We start from the raw sequence: 20,367 nt of genomic DNA on the forward strand, positions 1-20,367 counted from the left end.
TTTAGTTATTTTTAAATGTATAATTAAATTATTATTGACTATAGTAAGCCCATTGTGCTAGCAAATACTAGGTCTTACTCATTCTTTATATATATGTTTTGCACTTATTAACCATCCTCACTTCTGTCCCACCACTTACCACTTTTCCCAGCCTGTACTAACAATCCTTGTACTATCTCCATGAGTTCAACTGTTTTGAATCTTAGATCCCACAAATAAGTGAAAACCTGTGATGTTTGTCTTTCTGTGCCTGTTATTTTTTCACTTAACATAATGACTATCCATACTGTTGCAAATTAGAGGATCTTATTCCTTTTTATGGCTGAATAGTACTCCACTGTGTGTAAAAACATTTTCTTTATCCACTCATCTGTTCATGGACGCTTAGGTTGCTTCCAAATCTTGGCTTTGTGAACAGTGCTATAACAAACATGAGAGTGCAGATATCTTTTTGATATATTAATTTCCCTTCTTTGGGGTATATACACAGCAGTTATATTGCTAGATGTTATGGTAGCTCTATTTTTAGTTTTTTGAGGAACCTCCAAAATGTTCTCCATAGTAGTTGTACTAATTTACATTCCCACCAACAAGGTAAGGTGGGCTCCCTTTTCTCCACCTCCTCTCCAGCATTTGTTATTGCATGTCGTTTGGACAAAAGCCATTTTAAATGGGTGACATTGTATCTCCTCGAGTGGGCTATACAAAACACAATATATTCATATTCTGATACATAGAAAATTTGAGAAAGGGAGCAGTGAAATGAAGGGGACGTTCTTTCCATTTTGATTGGTGGTCAGGGACTTTATACACAAGGTAAAGCAAATATGTGGTTACCACTGTATACAGGGTAAAAGGTTTTGATTTGCATTTCTCTGATGATCAATGATGTTGAACACCTTTTTGTATCACTTTTTGCCTTTTGTGTGACTTCTTTTGAAAAATATCTATTCAGATATTTTGCCCACTTTTTGATGAGATTATTAGATTTTTTTTTCCTGTAGAGTTGTTTGAGCTCCTTATATGTTCTGGTTATTAAACCCTTGTCAGATGGATAGTTGGCAATTATTTTCTCTTATTCTTTGGGTGGTCTCTTTGTTGATTGTTTTCTTTGCTGTGCAGAAGCTTTTTAACTTGATGTGATCACATATTCTACTTTTGCTTTGGTTGCCTGTGTTCATGGGGTATCACTCAATAAATTTTTGCCCAGACCAATGTCCTGGAGAGTTTCTTCAAGGTTTTCTTGTAGTAGTTTCAGATTTTGATTTTTTTTTTTTTTTTTCTTTTTGAGATGGAGTCTGCTTCTGTCGCCCAGGCTGGAGTGCAGTGTCGTGATCTCTGCTCACTGAAAGCTGCCTCCCGGGTTCACACCGTTCTCCTTCCTCAGCCTCCCGAGTAGCTGGGACTACAGGTGCCCGCCACCATACCTGGCTAATTTTTTGTATTTTTAGTAGAGATAGGTTTTTACCGTGTTAGCTGGGATGGTCTCGTTCTCCTGACTTAGTGATCTGCCCAGCTCGGCCTCCCAAAGTGCTGGAATTACAGGCATGAGCCACCACACCCGGCCCAGAGTTTGATTCTTAAATGTAGCTCTTTAATCCATTTTGGCTTGACTTTTGTATATTTCAAGAGACAGGGGTCTTGTTTCATTCTTTTGCTTATGGATATCCACTTTTCCCAGCACTACTTATTGAAGAGACTGTCTTTTACCCAGTGTATATTCTTGGCACCTTTGTCAAAAATGAGTTCATTGTAGATGTGTGGACTTGTTTCTGGATTCTCTCTTCTGCTCCATTGGTCTATGTGTCTGTTTTTATGCCAATACCATGCTGTTTTGGTTCCTATAGTATAATTTGAAGTATATTTGAAGCTCCGTAGTATAATTTGAAGTCAGTTAATGTGATTCCTCCAGTTTTGTTCTTTTTTTCTAAGAATAGCTTTGGCTATTCTGGGTCTTTTGTGGTTTCATGTAAATCTTAGGACAGTTTTTTTCTGTTGCTCTGAAGAATTTCATTGGTATTTTGGTAGGGATTGCATTGAATATGTAGATTGTCTTGGGTACTGTGGACATTTTAACAATATTGATTCTTCCAATCCATGAACATGAAATATATTTCAGTTTTTTTGTGTCTCCTCTTCAATTTCTTTCACCAATGTTTTGTAATTTTCATTATAGAGATCTTTCATTTCTTTGGTTAATACCTAGGTGTTTAATTTTATTTGTACCTCTTGTAAATGGAATTGCTTTCTTGATTTCTCTTTCACATTCTTCACCGTTGACATATTGAAATGCTACTGATTTGTGTGTATTGATTTGTATTCTGCAACTTTACTGAATTTGTTTATCAGTTCTAATAGTTTTTTGGTGAAGTCTTTAGATTCTTCCAAATACAAGGTCATATCATTTGCAAACAAGGATAATTTGATTTCTTTCTTTCCAATTTTGATGCCCTTTGTTTCTTTCTCTTGTCTGATTGCTCTAGCTAAGACTTCCAGTACTATGTTGAATAACAATGGTGAAAGTGGGCATCCTTGTCATGTCCCAGATTTTAGAGGAAAGGCTCTTTCCATTTTTCCCCATTCAGCGTGATACTAGGTGCAAGTCTGAAATATATGGCTCTTATTATGTTGAGGTATGTTCCTTCTATACCCAGTTTTTTCAAGGGTTTTTATCATGAAGGGATGTTGAGTTTTATCATAAAGGGATGTTGATTTTTATCAATCATCTCACCAATTGAAATAATTGTATCATTTTTGTCCTTTATTCTGTTGATATAGTGTGTCACGTTGATTGATTTCCATACATGGAAGCATCTTTGCATCCCTGGGGTAAATTTCTCTTCGTCGTGATGAATAATCTTTCTAATGTATCATTGACATTGGTTTGCTAGATATCGTTGAGGATTTTTGCATCAATATTCATCAGAAATATTGGCCTGTAGTTTTTTGTTTTTAATATGTCTTTGTCTCATTTTGCTATGAGAGTAATACTGGCCTCATAGAATGAGTTTAGAGATATGCCTTCCTCCTATATTTTTTGGAATAGTTTGAGTACAGTGGTATTCTTCTTTAAATGTTTGATAGAATTCAGCAGTGAAACCATTGAGTCCTGCACTGGAAGACATTTTATTATGGATTTGATATTATTGCTTGTTATTGGTCTGTTCAGATTAAGAATTTCTTCATGGTTCAATCTTGGTAGGTTGTATGTGTTTAGCAATTTATTTCCTCTAGATTTTCCGATTTTTTGGCATAGAGTTGCTCATAGTAGCCATTAATGATCCTTTAAATTTCTGCAGTATCTATTGTAATGTCTCTTTTTTCATCTCTGATTTTATTTGAGTCATCTACATTTTTTTCTTCGTTTGTCTAACTAAAGGTTTTCCGAGTTTGTTTATCTTTTCAAAAAACTGGCTTTCATGGTAATTGATTTTTTTAATTTTTTTCTTCATTTCAAGCTCACTTACTTTTGCTGTAATCTTTAGATTAGACTGGGTCTCACCTGGAGTCAGCATGTCTCGTTTCTTTTCTTCTACTAATTTTGGGTTTGATTGGCTCTTGCTTTTCTTGTTCTTTAAGATGCATCATTAGGTTACTTATTTGAAGATTTTCTTTTTTGATGCAGACATTTATAGCAATAAATTCCCCTCTTAGTACTGCTCTCATTATATTCCATAGATTTTGGTATGTTGTGTTTCCATTAACATTTGTTTCAAGAAATTTTTAAATTTCCACCTTAATTTCTTCATTGACCCTTCAGGTGCACATCATCTAATTTTCACGTGTTTGTATAGTTTCCAAAATTCCTCTTCTGTTGATTTCTGGTTGGATTCCACTGTGTTCAGAGAAGATGCCTGATTACAATTTCATGGTTTTTGAATTTTTTGGACCCAGTTCTGTGACCTAACATATGGTCTATTCTAGAGAATGATCCATGTGCTGAAGAGAAGAATGTGTATTCTTCAGCTGTTGGGTGAAATGTTATGTAAATATTTATTAGGTCCATTTGTCCTATAGTGCTAATTAAATTTGATGTTTCTTTGTCGATTTTCTGTTTGGAAGATCTGTCTAATGCTGAAAGTGGGGTATTGAAGTCTCCAGCTATTCATTCACTGAGACCTATTTCTCTCTTTAGCTCTAATAACATTTGCCTTATATGTCTGTGTGCTCCAGTTTTAGGTGCATATATATTTCCAATTTTTATATCATCTTGCTGGATTGACCACTTTATCATTTAATAATGACCTTGTTTCTGTCTTCTTACAGTTTTTGTCTTGAACTCTATTTTCTTTAAATAAGTATAGCAACTCCCGTGTTTTGGTTTTCATTCACATGGAATATGTTTTTTCCATCTCTTTATTTTGAGTCTATTTGTATCTTTACGGGTGAAGTATGTTTCTTGTAAAGGAGAGATCATTAGGTCTTGTTTTTTCATCCATTTGGCCACTATATTTTTTTTTATTGAAGAATTCACCCCATTTACATTCAATGTTATTGTTGAAAAGTAGGGACTTACTCCTGCCATTTTCTTTTTTGTTTTGTGGTCTTCTGTTCCCTGTTTCCTTTCTTCCTGTCTTTGTTGTTTTTTATTTAAGTGAAATTGATTTTCTCTGGTGGTATGACTTAATTTCTTGCTTTTTATTTTTTGTGAATCTGTTGTGTATTTTTCAATTTGCACTTACCATTAGGCTTGCAAATACTATCTTATAACCCATTATTTTAAACTGATGACAACTTAGTGCTGATTGCATAACAAAATAAACATACCAAAAGAAAACTAATAAAAACTCTACTTTTTAACTTAATCCACCTGTTTTTTAACTTCTTATTGTTTCTCTTTATGTCTTACTATACTATGTCTCAAAAGGTTTTGTAGTTGTTTTGATTGGTTCATCTTTTAGTTTTTCTACTTGAGTAGTTTACATACCACAATTACAATGCTATAATATTCTGAATTTTTCTGCATGCCTACTATTTCCAGTGAATTTTGTGCCTTCACATGATTTCTTATTTCTCATCAATGTCCTTTTCTTTCTGTGAAGAAGTCCCTTTAGCATTTCTTGTAGGAAAGGAGTGGTGTTGATGAAATCCCTTAATTTGTGTTTGCCTTGGAAAGTCTTTATTTCTTCTTCATACTTGAAGGATGTTTTCACCAGATACATACTATTCAGGATTCCCAAGAGCCTGCTTGTTGTTCTATCCCTACTATGGCCAAGCTGGACCTAAAGTGCAAGACAATGTCACCTTTACTTGCCCCTCTGCTTTTTTGCAGAGAGAAGGAGTCTTTTACTATAGCCACCACAACTGCAAGTGTACTGGATCTCACCTGGAGTCAGCATGTCTTAGAGTCTCACCCAAGGCTCATGGCGTAATAGCTGGATATTTCTGTTGGTTATTTAGAGCCCAAGGGCTCTTTAGTCAGCAGGTGATGAATCTTGCCAGGACTGAGTTCTTCCCATCAAGGCAGCAGGTTTCCTTTTGGCCCCGGGTGTGTCTAAAAACGTCTTCATAAGCTGGGGTCTGGAACAGGATCCTCATGACTCTGCACGGTGCCTATCCTATTGTGGCTGAGCTGGGATCCGAGATGTAAGACAAAGTCCCCTTTACTCTTCACTCTCCTGTTCTTAAGCAGAAGGAAGGAGTCTCTTTCGTTGGTGTAAGCTGCACTGCCTGGGGTTGGAAGAGGGGTGAAGCAAGCATTCCTTTTAGCTGCCCTGGCTGGTGCCTCTCTAGGCTGGTGCCACTCTAGTCCACTGGCTCTGAGCCCAACCCAACACTAGTTGTTGCCTAGGAATTGCAGTCTTTGTGTCCACGACTACATTTCAAGTTTATCTAGGACTGCAGAGCACTTTGGCCTATGGTGCCAAGGCTTGCCAAGAAACTCAAATTCCAACTGCTGGGATGGGTGATTCCCTTCTAACTAAGTCTGGTCCACCTGCTACTTTCATGCACAGGTGCTGGCTGAGCCCAGCAGAGCTTTGTTATCCGCTGTGACAGGGAAGCATTGAGTTCAACGTTAAGTCCTGCAGTCACTGTACTCTCCCTCCTCCAATTACACACATTCTTTTTCTGTGCCGTGGTGCCATCGGCTGGGGAATGGGGTAGGTGTGGTGTTAATAATTCATGACTGTCTCTCTGAGCCTCTTCAATGCCTCTTTCAGTAATATGAAGTTAAAATCAGGTACTGTAATTGTTCATCTGATTTTTGGTTCTTGTGATAGTGCTTTTCTGTGTGCACATGTTAAAATTTGGTGTTCCTGCAAGGGAGGAGGTGCCAAACGGTGTAGGCTTCTATTCTGCCATCTTGCTTCCACTTTTACAATTTTATTTGGATATTCCTTTTTCTGAAAATTTCTCCCTTTTGGTTGATATCATCCAAGGGAGGACTTTGAAGACTATATAAAATAATTTGGAGATTTGAAGAGGACAGGTCTCATTTTTTTAGAATTATAGCATTTAGGGGATCAAATTGGAATTCTGAAATGCCCTTGTTCTCTTTTTAATTCCTATGTGAAACACCATCATTTGCTATGTCGATGAGGATGCAAAAGCTACTGTATTTCTTTTCATTATGTGAAAAGGCTCTTATCCTATGCTGGTGTCTTCATTTCACAGAGAAATGAGATAATCACTGCATTGGGATTATTTCTTTAGGAGCTCTGGAGATGTGACGATGTGTTGCATTGTCTGCAGTATTGCTGAGATGCCTTGAGGAGCTGGGTGGAAAAATATTCAATGCGATGTACTTTTAATAATGCTTGAGAATTTGAGATTAAAAATAAAAATGAAAAGCCCTTCCTCAGTCAGTCAGAAATAGAGGAAAGGGGCAAAATGGGCATTGGAAAACCACCTTTATATGCATTCTGTGTCCTCTGGTTCAAATTGATGAACTACAGTTTTGGTTAGAGTTGTGTTCCTTTTGTGACATTTGTAACCTTTGCAGCATTTATAACATTTGTAACTTAGAAACATTAGAAAAATAATCAGTAATGCAGTGAGTAACCGAGAGGTCCGCTGTGGTAAAGACAATAGAAAAGAAACAACGTATTATAGAAAAGAACATACATTTTGAAAGTTGGAACATATATCACCTGAACATACATTTTGGTAATCTGTGAGTAATCAGATAAATTTTTCCTTTTTGCTTGTATTTGTACCTCAAAATATCTTTGATTTCATTTAGAACTGTAATTAACTGATCATTTATAATATCTCATTGCTGGTTTGGACAATCTTTTGCTGCTGGGAGTACAGCTTGAGAAAGATCGAGTTCAAATTCCCAAAATACTTGGTTATCAATGTCTTCATTATTGTAAGTGTTATTTTTTTCCTAGAAGTAACTTCCCTATGAAGCCAGTGTTACACCAAATAGCAGTTTAATTTAAATCAAATATTATCTGATTGCAAGCAAGATCTGAAACAGTTATAGTCTCATTCTTTTTCCCTTCTCAAAAGAAGCATCCTTTTCCTATATAGCATGTATTATTTTGGAGGGGGGTTGAAATTAGGGTCCATGATTTCAGGATTCCAAACATTTTGGGGACAGTACCATTCTTCCTGAATGTCTTTACTAGGTAGAACTGAAATTGAAGTATTTTACACACACACACACACACACACCCACACACATACATATACTGTATATGCAGGGTGCTTAACCCTGGTAGTAATTTTTCAGGAAAAAGAGGGTCTATATTTTTTCTACAAATGTATACCTTGTGCTTCTGAATCCAAAATGGTTGGTCATGTTTTAGAGGCACTCTGCTTCCATTTGAATTAGCCTGGTCAGCAAACCTTGTTGAGTTTGGACACATGCTTTTTCCCATTGCTGAGTTTTGGCATAGTTCCTCATTACTTGAGCAGTTTGATTTACCCACTTAGCAGCAGCATCATTATCTTTCCATACAGCTTCCCAACCTTTATATTCCTTCTGAAAGAGTATTCCTTCTATTTAGATTGGTAAGTATTGACTCTTCTTGTCAATGTATTTCTTTATTAAATACATTCCCAACTTGTCCTAATGTCCTGAGTCCTGCCCCTATAGCACCTAATGCTGTTTTTACCTTAGTTGGCCAGTGCTGTGTTATCAAACATGTTTGGGTTTTTGATAAGACATGTTCGATAAGACAGCAAACATGTTGTTGCCATTGGGCATTTATAGCAGAAGTGCAGTTTGGGTACAGGTTGACAACCCAAAAATGTTAGGTGTTCCAAGTTAAGGTGAGATGGGTAGTAGTTACCTGTATAGTTTAGTCTGGATATGCCAAAAGGCTTTCCACATTCTCTCTGGTTCGATCCTCAAATTATCCTTCAGTGATATCCTTGTTCACCAAGTAATCCTCATTGTATGAATCCCAGTTTCATTAGAATGTTTCATAGACCTCCAGTCACAAAAATAAGGTCCCTGACCCCTAGAACAAGAAATACTATGACAAGGCACACTAGCTGAAGCTGTCTTCCATTTTATCAGGGCTTTTCGATACTAACTGATTAACTATATTCATAGTAATACAGTGATCTATTTGCAAAGTATTAAAAACTACCCAATCAGGCATGGAATTGGGAAGAACTTCCTGGATGTGTTTCCTTAAACGGGGGCCCTGAGAGTATCTTATACCTAAAAAGAAGATGCTCTAGGAGCATTGGGCTAATTACAAAAGCTTGACATCAGGGTTTCAATGTCCACTTGATAATGAAAAATAAAGGTTTACCCTACTTCCATATTAATTAGATTAGTGGTTTCCTGGTAAGAGGAATGGGAATCAAGCAAAGGAAGGGGAATTACCAGACATTCAGTCATCATAACGAAAATACAAAAACAAAAGGTGTATGTTAAAAAAATTGACGTGAGTACAGACCTGGTCCAGTATTTTGGAAAATGCTTTTTACTCAGATGTCATCTACTTTCCATCCTTGAAGGGCTCAGGAATCTTAGAGGTCTTTAACCAGAGATCTCTAGTAGACTCAGAAGTCCATTCAGGTGTTGGAGTTTTCTTTAAATGAGAAATGTAACACCAGGAGTCAACTGCATCAAGTTTAGTTGCACAGTGATTATAGCTGCACAGGTATGGTATGTCAATAATACTTGATGAGGTTCTTTCCAACAAAGTTCAGGTGAACCCTTTAGTTGATGTCTCTTCCAATAAACATAGTCCTATGTCTAGTGATCATGATACTTAAGACCTTTATCCCCCAGCAGTGCACTGTAAAAAGAGTTTTATCAATTTAGCTTTTTGGGAGAGAAGTTTGGTTAAGGCTTGACAGAAATGGAGCATATCCCCTTTCAATAAGTTGGTTTATTGAATGAGGATGGAGAAATCCTCTATCCAGTCTCATCTAGATTAACCTGTAATTATCTTGTGGGGGGATAATTGATGTTTTCCAAAAGGAGTTGCTCTTAGGTTAACTGAAAGCAATGGAAGAGACTTGGGCCAAGTAATTTAAAAAGCTTTCGTTAATTTTGCGAGTTGGGTTTTTATTATTCTGTTTGTTCATTCCACCAATGCAGAGGACTGTGGATGGTTTACACAGTAAAAATATTGGAAAATGGGCCTGATTTTACAAACTGAGAGAACTATCTGTCCCACAAAATGAGTTTCCTATCACTATGTAATTTGGAAGGAATTCCCCAAGAGGGAGTTATCTGTTCCAGAATAAATCTTTTCCTACTGCTTGCAGTGGCTGTTCTAAAGAAAATGCTTCAACATAATGAGAAAACATGCACATCTTAACTAATACGTATTTATAACCTTGGTCTGGAGGTAATTGGATAAAATCTATTTGCCAAATTTCAAAAGCTCTGATGAGCAAAGAGAAATACCCTTGAGATCTGTGAAGAGGCTTCCCTGGATTATGCTTTGAACAAATTGGATATTTTGCATAAACCTTATGAGCTGTGCTAGTAAGGGTTTCCCATAATATTGGTTTCCCCAGGCAGTCATTTTCTTAGGTCCCCAGTGAGTAAGCTTATAAACATGTTGTAGCATAGCAAACTGAAATCCCATCAGCAAAATATGTCTGTCACTGGGTCCATACCATAAATTACAAGCAAGTGTTGGGGGCTTTTGTTGGGAGGTAGCACTCCCCCTTCATTAGCTATATCTGCCTTTTTCTCTCTAAAGCCTTTTCTTGAGCTTCACGGAGCTCCTTTTTGATAGAGTTTCTTTTAAACGTAGCTCCTTTGTAGTTTCATCTGCTATTTGTGTTAAAGTAGGCTTTTTGGCTGCTACATCAGCAAAATGATTTCTTTTACCCTCCGGAGAGTCAAGTTTGGAATGTCCAGGAATTGTAATAGCCACTCATTTTTTTGTAATTGGATGGCTTCTAGGAGGAGGTCAGAAACCTGACAGCTATGTTTGCTAGATTGTCCAGAGGAGGTTAAATGTTCTTTTTGCTTTCATAACATTCCAAGGTCATGAACCTGACAGCTCTGTTTGCTAGATTGTCCAGAGGAGGTTAAATGTTCTTTTTGCTTTCATAACATTCCAAGGTCATGAGCTACATATAATGTCTGTCAGTGTAAATATTAGCCATTTGTTTTTTGGCCAAATGACAAGCTCTGATGAGTGCTGTTAACTAAGCTAACTATGCTGATTTTTCTTTAGGTAAGGGATTGCTCTCTATGATGTCCACAAGGGTCACAATGGCATAGCCTGCCCATTATTTCCCAAATCCATCCATTAGATATGATCCATCAATGAATCAGATAACATCAGCATTTTCCGGGAGTGTCTCCTGTAAATCCTGTCGGGACATCAAAAGCTGTTCTGTGAGAAAAATACAGTAATGGGTTATCTCATCACCTGTTTCAGGCAGCAAAAACAGAGGTAATGAAGAGTATTACGGGGAGAGATAGTAACATGTGGATCAGAGAGTAAGAATACTTAAGAATCCAGTCTGCTAACAGAAAAATGCTAAGTATGTTATGTGAATTCCAGAGAGCTTCTACAGAATGAGATACATATAAAGTCAACAGAGCATCCATTACAATTTCCTGAGTGGCCTTAAGGAGCATGGCAGTGGCTAAAGTGGCCCTCAGACAAGGGGGTATGCTATAGGGTCTAATTGCTGACTATCATAGCCAGTAGATTATTATAAGAAAATAGGACTATACTGTCCTCTATGTTTTTGAGTTAGAACACTCAGCATGCTGCCATGGCTCTCATGAAAAAAAAAGGAAAAGCAGCAGCCCAAATGTGGCCCAAAACAGGGGCTCTTGTAAGATTTTCTTTTTTTTCTTGAATACCTCTTTGTTCTTCTGATGCTCAGTACACGGGCTTAAGTTGATCTTCTTTCAACAATGTATATAACTGCTGTACCATGAGAGTAAAATTGGAGATCCAGCTAGGGTAGCCAGCTAAACCTAAAACTCCCCCAGCTGTCTAGTTTTTGGAGTGGGGTATACAAGAATTCTAGTTATTCAATTTGGATTTTTGTGTAGTCCCCCCTTAGAAATTAAATGTTCCAAATATTTTACTTCTGTTAAGCAAAATTTGAGTTTTTCTTTGGATACCTCATGACTTCTCTTTGCTAACTGTTCCAGCAAGTACAGGGAATAGGTTTTACAATATTGCAGATTTGTGGAGAATAACAAGAGATCATCCGTATACTTAAGTGGAATGGAACTTCCTTCAAAATTTAGCTCAGCATGGTCGGCCCTTAATATTTACAAAAGCTATGTTGGACTTTTGGTATAACTTGAGGCATAACATTCTAGGTATATTGAAAGCCATCTCAGGTAAAGGCAAACAAATATTTAGTGACAGGGTCTATTGATATGCTAAAGAAACACGTATAAATTAATTACAGTAAAATATTAATTGCTTACAAGTATATTGGACAAAAGAGTGTGAGAGCTTGGGACTGCTGGATGATGGGGAATCATAATATTGTTAATAATGCTCAAACCTTGTACAAATCTCTATCCTTTCCTATGAGATTTTCTTACTGGGAGCATGGGTCTATTACAAAGACTGAAATAAGAGAGAATCCTTTATCAATGAAATCTTTGATTATTTGTTTTATTCCTATTACAGCTTCCTGTTTTGATGCATATTGTTTAATATTCAAAAGTGGCTTATTTGGATCCACCTGTACTTGTATTGGCAACTAAAATTCCTTCTATCTCAGTAGACGATTGAAACCATAGTTAGGAATACGTGTTAGTAAATCATCAAGTTCTTTTTCTGTTTTAATACTTGTGGTTGAATTTTAATTTTAATCTGATTCAAAATTTCAGATCTGTCATTTTTAGTCAATTCTTTTTCAGTCATTTCCAAAATCATTTTCCTTCTTTTTGAGAAGAAAATATGATCATTATAAAGTTCCAGAAAATCTCTTCCTATCAAATGTTTTGGTGTGGAAGACACCAAAAGGAAAGAATGGTATTCATCTAAATTTCCTAATTGTAAAGGCAAAAGTTTTGATTTATATAGTGTCATTGGTTGATTAGATACCCCTAACATTTGAATAGTTTGATTACTCTGAGGAAGAATGCTCTTTAGGAAAGGTGGGGTTGAGAATGGAAAAGGTAGCTCTTGTGTCAATTAATGCTTTAATTCATTCTCTATTATATCTATCTATCTATCTATCTATCTATCTATCTATCTATCTATCTATCTATCTATCTATCTATCTATCTTCACTTCCCCCAGATTATGACTTAAAAGCAAGGGAAAGGCCCTCTTTATTTCCTCAGAGCCTCCCATACCTCTTCTTTCTTTTATATTTATTCTTTTTAGTTTCTGTGCCCATTTCAACGTTTTGCAGTCTTTCTTCAGATGTCCTGGTTCCTTGCAATAATAACAGACACATTTAGATGTTTCTGAGGTTCCCTTTGGAAAGGGAGTCCTCTATTTTGATATGGATATCTGACCAGTGAGTTGTTGGAGTTGTAAGTTCATGATTTTAGTGACCTTCTTATCCTTCTTTTGCTGTATAACTTTGGTCAGTTTATCAGTTAGTTTTCCTAATTCCGAAGTGTGTACACAATCCCAATTTATTTGGTGCAGTTTGACCACATTGGCCAATTGCTCATCCAATCTGTTAAGAAAGGTTGAATTTAATAAAGAATAATTCTGACAATTCCTTAAACTGTCTTCATTCATTCCCAAATATTGTTTGAAAACCTTTTCAAATCTTTCAATATAATAGTCTAGCATAGTTTCATTTGGTCCTGTTTACACTGCTGGACTTTAGGCTGACCAGCAAGCAATCTTAGAAAATATCTGGGGAATTACTTGTGCGAAACAATTTACTAGTTCTTGGGCCTTCTCTCTGTCTTCAGCTGTCTGCTTATGAAAATTGCTTAGTGGATTTTTCTAGTCAACCTTTGATAGCCATTCTTCAGCTTTTTCTTTCAGATACCAGCATATAAATTAATTGTTATAAATCTGAATAGTCAGGTTCATAAGTCCTGGGGGTTAGACTGAATTTCTTAGTGACACCTATAGGATCTTGGGTAAGATCAGGAAACTCCTTCGCACTATCTCTGAATTATGCCTTAGTCCCGGAGATATAGGTTATTGAAGGTTCCCCACTTGGATTAATTTTCTCCCCAAAGAGTGCTGCTAAAACCTAAGAGGGTGGTGGAGGAGGGAGTGAAGAAAATCTGGACAAGGCAGTTCTGAAAGCAAGTGAGAGGAAGGTTCAAGAAGCAGAGGGGAAGGAGTGGTAGCGAGAGAAGGCAAAGCAGTGGAAACTTTGAATAATTTTTTCAGTTGAGAAATGGTTTCCAAGGTATTGTGGTTCACTTCATGTATAGAAGCAATTTTATCATTCCACTTTGTAAAGTTTCTAAATGCCATTTGAAATTCTATCCCATTCTTTCTCCTTAATTCTTGAGCCAGCTCTTTGCAATTGTGCCCATAAGTAAACCAGTTTCGGGATCTCAAATGAGCCCCATTTTGGCCAAATTAAACTAATTTCATTTTTAATGATGTTGGTCTAATGAGTCAGAAATTTACAAGAAGCATTATAATTTTTAGTCATAAATCCAGCTAGTATCTTAGGAGGTGTTTTCCTTATACTTTCAGTTAGATGTATTATTTCTTATGTTTTCCCCTCTTCCCTCCTTTGTCTACACCAAGCCAAGGATGTTTTTAGGGTCAAAGGTGTATTGCTAAGAGGTACACTCCTCAGGCTTACCCTCATGTGTCTCAAGAAAGCTCAGCTTCATGGGAGGCAGTGCAGTACTCCAAATGCTAGGTGACCACCTATTTGTGAGCATTTCCCAGACGACCTTAAGTATTTTACCTGCTTTTTTTGTTTGTTTGTTTTTGTTTTGTTTTGTTTGTTTTTGTCCTTCTGAGGGAACCCTATGGGACTGCCCATCAGGAGAGATCCCCTTCCGACACCTCTAAGAGATTCTTAATTACCTAAGAATATCTGAGATTTGGGCTGGAGGGAGCAAATGTCTCATAACTTTGGAGCAATTTTATTGCAATTGCTCTCAGAAGGAATATAAAAGGTTTGGTACAGACAAAAGAGGTTTGAAAAGAGAAACATTCAGCTGATCGAAGAAACCATCGTTTTAACTGCAGCAGTGCTTGGGTGACCTTATTTTTCTTTCCTTTCTTCCTCGCAATTTAGAACAAAGGGATAACCCTAGGGAGAACTTAGCAAACACATGATATACTACTCTTCTTAGAGGTCCTAAAACACGTGATATACTACTCCTGTTAGAGGTCCTAAATAAAGCTGATTTAGACCTCTAGCAAAGGAGAAGGAGGTCTGGATTCCAGGTAACCCACCATGTAAACCCAATGGATCCCCTAGAGTTGGAACAAACACAATGCTTTTGTGCTGGTACCAAGCACTGAGTTTGAGTTCCTTAAGATGAGTCCTGTGTGTCCCTGAATCTAGCTGGAATTCTGCAAACTACACCATCTGTCAGCCTAAAGGTTAAGTAAAAGGCATTATACCTTAAAGAAAATTTTTTTTTTAATTTTATTATTATACTTTAAGTTTTAGGGTACATGTGCACAATGTGCAGGTTCATTACATATCTATACATGTGCCATGTTAGTATGCTGCACCCATTAACTCGTCATTTAGCATTAAGTATATCTCCTAATGTTATCCCTCCCCCCTCCCCCCACCGCACAACAATCCCCAGAGTGTGATGTTCCCCTTCCTGTGTCCATGTGTTCTCATTGTTCAATTCCCACCTATGAGTGAGAACATGCGGTGTTTGGTTTTTTGTCCTTACGATAGTTTGCTGAGAATGATGGTTTCTAGTTTCATCCATGACCCTACAAAGGACATGAGCTCATCATTTTTTATGGCTGCATAGTATTCCATGGTGTATATGTGCCACATTTTCCTAATCCAGTCTATCGTTGTTGGACATTTGGGTTAGTTCCAAGTCTTTGCTATTGTGAATAGTGCTGCAATAAACATACGTGTGCATCTGTCTTTATAGCAGCATGATTTATAATCCTTTGGATATATACCCAGTAATGGGATGGCTGGGTCAAATGGTATTTCTAGTTCTAGATCCCCGAGGAATCGCCACACTGTCTTCCACAATGGTTGAACTAGTTTACAGTCCCACCAACAGTGGAAAAGTGTTCCTATTTCTCTACATCCTCTCCAGCACTTGTTGTTTCCTGACTTTTTAATGATCACCATTCTAACTGGTGTGAGATGGTATCTCATTGTGGTTTTGATGTGCATTTCTCTGATGGCCAGTGATGATGAGCATTTTTGCATGTGTTTTTTGGCTGCATAAATGTCTTCTTTTGAGAAGTGTCTGTTCATATCCTTCACCCACTTTTTGATGGGGTTGTTTTTTTCTTGTAAATTTGTTTGAGTTCATTGTAGATTCTGGATATTAGCCCTTTGTCAGATGAGTAGGTTGGGAAAATTTTCTCCCATTCTGTAGGTTTCCTGTTCACTCTGTTGGTAGTTTCTTTTGCTGTACAGAAGCTTTTTAGTTTAATTAGATCCCATTTGTCAATTTTGGCTTTTGTTGCCATTGCTTTCGGTGTTTTAGACATGAAGTCGTTGTCCATGCCTATGTCCTGAATGGTATTGCCTAGGTTTTCTTCTAGGGTTTTTATGGTTTTAGGTCTAACATGTAAGTCTTTAATCCATCTTGAATTAATTTTTGTATAAAGTGTAAGGAAGTGATCCAGTTTCAGCTTTCTACATATGGCTAGCCAGTTTTCCCAGCACCATTTATTAAATAAGGAATCCTTTCCCTATTCCTTGTTTTTGTCAGGTTTGTCAAAGATCAGATGGTTGTAGGTATGCCGCATTATTTCTGAGGGCTCTGTTCTGTTCCCTTGATCTATATCTCTGTTTTGGTACCAGTACAATGCTGTTTTGGTTACTGTAGCCTCGTAGTATAGTTTGAAGTCAGGTAGCGTGATGCCTCCGGCTTTGTTCTTTTGGCTTAGGATTGACTTGGCGATGCAGGCTCTTTTTTGGTTCCATATGAACTTTAAAGTAGTTTTTTCCAATTCTGTGAAGAAAGTCATTGGTAGCTTGATGGGGATGGCATTGAATCTATAAATTACCTTGGGCACTGTGGCCATTTTCACGATATTGATTCTTCCAACCCATGAGCGTGGAATGTTCTTCCGTTTGTTTGTATCCTCTTTTATTTCATTGAGCAGTGGTTTGTAGTTCTCCTTGAAGAGGTCCTTCCCATCCCTTGTAAGTTGGATTCCTAGGTATTTTATTCTCTTTGAAGCAATTGTGAATGGGAGTTCATTCATGATTTGGCTCTCTATTTGTTTATTATTGGTGTATAAGAATGCGTGTGATTTTTGTACATTGATTTTGTATCCTGATACTTTGCTGAAATTGCTTATCAGTTTAAGGAGATTTTGGGCTGAGACAATGGGGTATTCTAGATATACAATCATGTCATCTACAAACAGGGACAATTTGACTTCCTCTTTTCCTAATTGAATACCCTTTATTTCCTTCTCCTGCCTAATTGCCCTGGCCAGAACTTCCAACACTATGTTGAATAGGAGTGGTGAGAGAGGGCATCCCTGTCTTGTGCCAGTTTTCAAAGGGAATGCTTCCAGTTTTTGCCCATTCAGTATGATATTGGCTGTGGGTTTGTCAAAGATAGCTCTTATTATTTTGAGATACATCCCATCAGTATCTAATTTATTTAGAGTTTTTAGCATGAAGGTTGTTGAATTTTGTCAAAGGCCTTTTCTGCATCTATTGAGATAATCATGTGGTTTGTGTCGTTGGTTCTGTTTATATACTGGATTACATTTATTGGTTTGCGTATGTTGAACCAGCCTTGCATCCCAGGGATGAAGCCCACTTGATCATGGTGGGTAAGCTTTTTGATGTGCTGCTGGATTTGGTTTGCCAGTATTTTATTGAGGATTTTTGCATCAGTGTTCATCAAGGTTATTGGTCTAAAATTCTCTTTTTTGGTTGTGGTTGTGTCTCTGCGAGGCTTTGGTATCAGGATGATGCTGGCCTCATAAAATGAGTTTGAGAGGATTCCCTCTTTTTCTATTCATTGGAATAGTTTCAGAAGGAATGGTACCAGCTCCTTCTTGTACCTCTGGTAGAATTTGGCTGTGAATCCATCTGGTCCTGGACTTTTTTTGGTTGGTAAGCCGTTGATTATTGCCGCAATTTCAGAGCCTGTTATTGGTGTATTCAGAGATTCAACTTCTTCCTCGTTTAGTCTTGGGAGGGTGTATGTGTCGAGGAATTTATCCATTTCTTCTAGATTTTCTAGTTTATTTGCATAGAGTTGCTTGTAGTATTCTCTGATGATAGTTTGTATTTCTGTGGGATCGGTGGTGATATCCCCTTTATCATTTTTTATTGCATCTATTTGATTCTTCTCTCTTTTCTTCTTTATTAGTCTTGCTAGCGGTCCATCAATTTTGTTGATCATTTCGAAATCCAGCTCCTGGATTCATTAATTTTTTGAAGGGTTTTTTGTGTCTCTATTTCCTTCAGTTCTGCTCTGATTGTAGTTATTTCTTGCCTTCTGCTAGCTTTTGAATGTGTTTGTTTGCTCTTGCTTTTCTAGTTCTTTTAATTGTGGTGTTAGGGTGCCGATTTTAGATCTTTCCTGCTTTCTCTTGTGGGCATTTAGTGCTATAAATTTCCCTCTACACACTGCTTTGAATGTGTCCCAGAGATTCTGGTATGTTGTGTCTTTGTTCTCGTTGGTTTCAAAGAAGATCTTTATTTCTGCCTTCATTTCTTTATGTACCCAGTAGTCACTCAGGAGCAGGTTGTTCAGTTTCCATGTAGTTGAGTGGTTTTGAATGAGTTTCTTAATCCTGAGTTCTAGTTTGATTGCACTGTGGTCTGAGAGACAGTTTGTTATAATTTCTGTCCTTTTACATTTGCTGAGGAGTGCTTTACTTCCAACTATGTGGTCAATTTTGGAATAGGTGTGGTGTGGTGCTGAAAAGAATGTATATTCTGTTGATTTGAGGTGGAGAGTTCTGTAGATGTCTATTAGGTCTGCTTGGTACAGAGCTGAGTTCAATTCCTGGATATCCTTGTTAACTTTCTGTCTCGTTGATCTGTCTAATGTTGACAGTGGGGTGTTAAAGTCTCCCATTATTATTATGTGGGAGTCTAATTCTCTTTGTAGGTCACTAAGGACTTGCTTTCTGAATCTGGGTGCTCCCGTATTGGGCGCATATGTATTTAAGATAGTTAGCTCTTCTTGTTGAATTGATCCCTTTACCATTATGTAATGGCCTTCTTTGTCTCTTTTGATCTTTGTTGGTTTAAAGTCTGTTTTATCAGAGACTAGGATTGCAATCCCTGCCTTTTTTTGTTTTCCATTTGCTTGGTAGATCTTCTTCCATCCTTTTATTTTGAGCCTATGTGTGTCTCTGCACGTGAGATGGGTTTCCTGAATACAGCACACTGATGGGTCTTGACTCTATCCAATTTGCCAGTCTGTGTCTTTTAATTGGAGCATTTAGCCCATTTACATTTAAAGTTAATATTGTTATATGTGAATTTAGTCCTGTCATTATGATGTTAGCTGGTTATTTTGCTCATTAGTTGATGCAGTTTCTTCCTAGCCTTGATGGTCTTTACATTTTGGCATGTTTTTGCAGTGGCTGGTACCGGTTGTTCCTTTCCATGGTTACTACTTCCTTCAGGAGCTCTTTTAGGGCAGGCCTGGTGGTGACAAAATCTCTCAGCATTTGCTTGTCTGTAAAGTATTTTATTTCTCTTTCACTTACGAAGCTTAGTTTGGCTGGATATGAAATTCTGGGTTGAAAATTCTTTTCTTTAAGAATGTCGAATATTGGCCCCCACTGTCTTCTGGCTTGTAGAGTTTCTGCCGAGAGATCAGCTGTTAGTCTGATGGGCTTCCCTTTGTGGGTAACCCGACCTTTCTCTCTGGCTGCCCTTAACATTTTTTCCTTCATTTCAACTTTGGTGAATCTGACAATTATGTATCTTGGAGTTGCTCTTCTCGAGGAGTATCTTTGTGGCGTTCTCTGTATTTCTTGAATTTGAATGTTGGCCTGCCTTGCTAGATTGGGGAAGTTCTCCTGGATAATATCCTGCAGAGTGTTTTCCAACTTGATTCCATTCTCCCCGTCACTTTCAGGTACAGCAATCAGACGTAGATTTGGTCTTTTCACATAGTCCCATATTTCTTGGAGGCTTTGTTCGTTTCTTTTCTTCTTTTTTTTTTTTTTGAGACAGAGTCTTGCTCTGTCGCCCAGGCTGGAGTGCAGTGGCGCAATCTCGGCTCACTGCAAGCTCCGCCTCCCAGGTTCACGCCATTCTCCTGCCTCAGCCTCTCTGAGTAGCTGAGACTACAGGCACCCGCCGCCATGCCTGGCTAATTTTTTGTATTATTATTTTTTTTTTTTAGTAGAGACGTGGTTTCACTGTGGTCTCAATCTCCTGACCTCGTCATCCGCCTGCCTCGGCCTCCCAAAGTGCTGGGATTACAAGCGTAAGCCACCACGCCCAGCCTTATTCTTTTTTCTCTAAACTTCTCTTCTCACTTCATTTCATTCATTTCGTCTTCCATCATTGATACCCTTTCTTCCAGTTGATCGCATCGGCTACTGAGGCTTGTAGATTCATCATGTAGTTCTCATGCCGTGGTTTTCAGCTCCATCAGGTCCTTTAAGGACTTCTCTACATTGGTTATTCTAGTTAGCCATTCATCTAATTTTTTCTCAGGGTTTTTAACTTCTTTGCTATTGGTTTGAACTTCCTCCTTTAGCTCGGAGTAGTTTGATCTTCTGACGCCTTCTTCTCTCGACTCGTCAAAGTCATTCTCCTTCCAGCTTTGTTCTGTTGCTGGTGAGGAGCTGCGTTCCTTTGGAGGAGGAGAGGCGCTCTGATTTTTAGAGTTTCCAGTTTTTCTGCTCTGTTTTTTCCCCA

The 20,367-nt window shown here is 37.7% G+C and overlaps 1 protein-coding gene across 9 annotated transcripts in view; it reads left to right on the forward strand.

Moving 5' to 3' along the window:
- TMEM232 (transmembrane protein 232) overlaps nucleotides 1-20,367 on the forward strand; it is a 326,397-nt gene that overhangs the window by 27,356 nt on the left and 278,674 nt on the right. For 8 of the 9 annotated variants that reach the window (XM_058440629.1, XM_058440635.1, XM_058440638.1 and 5 more), the window contains exon 3: nucleotides 10,605-10,826. The exons of the other annotated variant lie outside the window; for it this stretch is intronic. The gene's annotated coding sequence lies outside the window, so the exon portion shown is untranslated. The remainder of the gene's footprint in view (nucleotides 1-10,604; nucleotides 10,827-20,367) is intronic. 9 annotated transcript variants of the gene reach the window in all.

This window comes from Hylobates moloch, unplaced genomic scaffold (genome assembly GCF_009828535.3).
Source record: "Hylobates moloch isolate HMO894 unplaced genomic scaffold, HMol_V3 SCAFFOLD_6, whole genome shotgun sequence".
NCBI lineage: Eukaryota > Metazoa > Chordata > Mammalia > Primates > Hylobatidae > Hylobates > Hylobates moloch.